We start from the raw sequence: 4,312 nt of genomic DNA on the forward strand, positions 1-4,312 counted from the left end.
GCGTATAAAGCGTTGTTACTTTTATATGAAAAATTAGGGTGGTTCTTCCAGTTTGAGTTATAGGTATGCGAGTAAGGATTTCCTTGAGCATAGTTCACCTGCTCTGTTTGAATTCCTGTTAGGAGTTGACAATCTGTAGGCGTGTGGCCTTGAATTCCACAGACTTCGCAATTTTGAGTTACGACAACCACGGTGGCTGGAGGTGATACATTTAAACTTTCAATTTTCTGGGCAAGAGCATCCACTTTTGCATTAACATGATCAAGGCTACTTATCTCGTACATGCCCCCTTTTGTTTGAGGTTTCTCTACCATTGTTCGGTCGCTTCCCCACTGATAATGATTTTGGGCCATGCTCTCGATAAGTTGATAAGAGACCATTATAGAAGGTATGAATTACTAACCAGTCCTCTAAACCATGGTGTGGACAAAGTCTCATCATGTCTTTGTATCTTTCCCATGCTTCGGAAAGAGACTCGTTGTCTTTTTGCTTAAATCCATTTATCTGGGCTCTCAACATAGCTGTTTTGCTTGGGGGAAAATATCGGGCAAGAAAGACTTTCTTCAACTCATTCCATGTGGTGACTGAGTTGGAAGGAAGAGACTGAAGCCATCTTCTAGCTTTATCTCTTAACGAGAAAGGAAAGAGACGAACTCGAATTGCCTCTTAAGTGACACCATTAGCTTTAACGGTATCAGCGTATTGGACAAATACAGATAAATGAAGGTTTGGATCCTCGGTAGGATTTCCAGAAAATTGGTTTTGTTGCACTGCCTGTAACAGCGAAGGTTTAAGTTCGAAGTTGTTCGCTTCGATTGCGGGTGGAGCAATACTCGAATGCGGCTCATCTTGCGATGGAGCAGCGTAATCTCGAAGAGCACGAGCTGGTTCTGCCATCGCTGGTATCGTCGAAGGAAGAAGATTTTTGAGATCAGGAATTTCGATTGGAGGAAGATTGTTTGTAGCACGATACTCCCGAATTCGTCATAATAATCGGAGATATCGTTCAACGTCGTTGATTCGTAAGTAGTACGGTTCGCCTTGTGAGCGAGTGTGTGGCATACAAATCAACGAAAAAGAAGGAAAAAATAAAAATAGCCTTAGTCTCTACAGCGTAACAGAAGAGTTACGATATCGACTAAATAAAAGTCCCCGGCAACGGCGCCAAAAACTTGATCGCGACTTTGTGAGTCTATCGGGGTATTAACTGCAAGTGCACAGTCTAATCGCGTAGTTTTAAAAGATATCGATCCCACAGGGACTTAATGAATCGATATACCGTTTTCTAAGGTTACTGCGTAAAGCTAAGGCGGATGATACTTTGATGATTAGGGGGAATAGTAAAACTAAATTTAGATCTAGATTAAATATCAAATAACACGGATATCGGTATGTAGTTCGTCGTAATTAGGGAATCAAATCTTCGTTGGTCTTTTACTTAATTTTAAAATAAGTCTTTTCAGTAGACACTATTAATTAAAAGAGTTGTCCTCAAACTCTCGCTCTGTTGAATCAGACTATGACTTTATATTAACGTACGCTCTCACTATTTCGCTAAATCTAAAATCACTTTTTGAAAACAATAGAATCTATAGAAACTCTTTTTAAGAAAATACTAACCGTTTAAACGCCCTCGTCTCAAACTCTCGCTCTGTTGACTTAGACTATATGATTAAACTTAAATGCTTAACTCTCGTCCTCACATTTAACCTTTAAAAATAATTTTTGAAAATGATTAGAATTTAATTAACTTTAAAAATTGCTTTCGCCCTGATTTAAAGTTAATGTTCAATTTACACTATCTAGTTAAAACCTCAAACCGTCGTTCTATTGATTTTAACTTCTTTATGTCTTTTACTCTCGTACAAAAACTTTGGTATTAACTCTGTAAATTGAGACCAGAAAAGGAGTGACTATATTTTGAAATAAATTTAAACCAACTCAGTTTTGATTCCTTTATTCCGCTTACTTTACATACCGATATCTAAATTGATTAGCCGGACATGCTAAACATGCCTAAACAATAATCATGCATAAATACGGCCATATCAAACAGACAATATATATAAACAACAGCACAGAGCATATGTAAATTAAAACAATAACTCAATTAATTAATGAACCTGGAAAATTACTAGAAATATTGGTTTTGTTCCTAGCCTCGATGCTCGAACACTCCACCACAAGTCGGTTGGATTTGTTCTTCACAATTCTTGATCAGACAGGAAGGTAAAAACAAAGAAATAAAATACTATGATCTAACGTAAGGTTAGATCCAGTAAAAATTACACAATAGTTTCCGGTGTAGAAACTATCGTGAGGAAAATAAATTGAATGCTTAGTAAATTAAGCTAGCAAAGAAAAGAAAATAAAATGCTAAGAAAATAGAATGCTGGAAAATTAGAAAGCGGGAAAAATATTGCACGGCGTAGCTCCCTCAATTGGACCTTTTGAGGTCTATTTATATTCATCCATAAAATAACCGTTTCCTCAAAAGCATCTTCAGTAGGGTTCCAAAGTGTCAACGAGTCAAGAGGAAAAATAGGAGAGAACCTCCTTCTGTTACGCGCGTCAATGCCAAAATATGTGTTACGGTCGTAACACTAGGTAAATGGGCGTGACGCTCGGCACGTGAGTGTGGCGGTCGTCACAGCCATTTTGCTTGCCCCAAACGTGGGTTGTGCTTTAGTGAGATGCTTTTCCTAGAGAATCCTCTTTTTGCACCCCTTTTCTTTCTTTTTCACACATGCTTCAAATAATGTTACCTGAAATAAATAATAAGAGAATACCAAGTAATATCGAATAATATAAAATAAATTGAATCAAATAACAATATAATTTAATTAAATAAGTCTAAAAAATGTGATATAGTTTCATGTTATCAGTGATGGTATGTGCTTATGAGTGTGAAAAAAGTGAAAACTAAACAAAACATTGCCAAATATTTTTTTGATTTTTGAAAACTGCAAAAGTAGAAACACAATTGAACAAAATATTTGAATGCAAAAAGACGTCCTTTATTTATGATAAAAAATGCAGGTATCCACATAGATGAGCCCTACAATGAGTCATTACGCCTTGGGCGGAACGGAAGACTTGGATATGTATGAACAAACAAAGAAAATTACTCCTCCAGAAAAGTGACTTGGACAATCTCCTCAGAAGACCAATTGTTGATGACTTCACCCGGGATCCTCCGACGCACCCAGTTATCGATGTCGCAATCACTATCCCCATCTCCATCGTTGACCGCAGAGACCTGGCCATATTGGATGATACCAGCACTGGAGAAAGTAATCGGCCCCTGACGAGTCTGAGGCGTTGAAGTACACACATCCGAAACATCGAAATCAAGTTCAGTAAGTACATCAGAATCAACGCCATGTTTGGAATATCAGCGACAACATCATTATGGATCACAAAATCAGTAGGAACAACATCTGCGAATTCATTAGTGGCATCTTCAAACACTTCTTCCTCAACCCCTTCCGCAGATTCTTGGACAGACAAATCTTCAACCTGGAGGATACCTTTGTCGAGCAAGACCTGGATACCCTGCTGTAGCTTCAAACAACCTCCACTCTGAGTAGCACAATCCAAACAACCCTTCCCACAACCGGGGAAAACATCGGCCTTCAGCAAGTATCCCTTGATATCCGACAACGGAGTCTTCAGCTTCAACGTATCTTTGACGGATCTGGCTTCCCCTTCCATCATATTATTATTTGCACCACCATGCTAGGGCATGGGATTGTTGACGACATTCGGAGCCGGTGCAAGGTCGATGGCCTTTGAATCTATGAGGTCCTGAACTACATGCTTAAAAGCTTTCCAGTTCTCAATATTGTGGCCAGGTGCCCTAGAGTGGAAGCTACACCTAGCGTTGGCGTCGTAACACACCGGAAGTCTACCAACGGGAGGAGCCAGAGTGCGTAACTGCACAAGTTATAGTTGTTGAAGACTAGAAAGTAGCTGAGCGTACGACATTGGAAGAGTGTCGAAACGCCGGTCCATCATCCTTTGCCTCTGTTGATAAGCGGGTCTATTACCCGGTTGTTGTTGCTGGTACTGAGTCTGCTGACGTTGTGGTTGTTGTTGTTGTAGTGGTGCTGCAGCTGGAATGGTCACAGCCGCAACATACGATTGTTGATGATAGTTCTGAAAGTTATTCCTCCAGTTACCCCTGTTCTGATAAGAAGATATGGCACTTGCATCCCCTTCTCTCCTCTTCTGTCCCTGAATGAACGACTTCTTCACCCGTGATGAAGATCCACCTCTACTCTGGGTCTCGTATGTCTTCAGGTAATTCTCC

General features: G+C 39.7%; 1 non-coding gene across 1 annotated transcript; it reads left to right on the plus strand.

The window, feature by feature from the left end:
- Positions 1-412: 412 nt before the first annotated feature.
- Positions 413-519, plus strand: LOC127124549 (small nucleolar RNA R71). Its single transcript, XR_007804028.1, has one exon. It is a non-coding gene; the product is annotated as a small nucleolar RNA R71 (small nucleolar RNA).
- Positions 520-4,312: the final 3,793 nt, after the last annotated feature.

Source organism: Lathyrus oleraceus, chromosome 2 (genome assembly GCF_024323335.1).
Source record: "Lathyrus oleraceus cultivar Zhongwan6 chromosome 2, CAAS_Psat_ZW6_1.0, whole genome shotgun sequence".
NCBI lineage: Eukaryota > Viridiplantae > Streptophyta > Magnoliopsida > Fabales > Fabaceae > Lathyrus > Lathyrus oleraceus.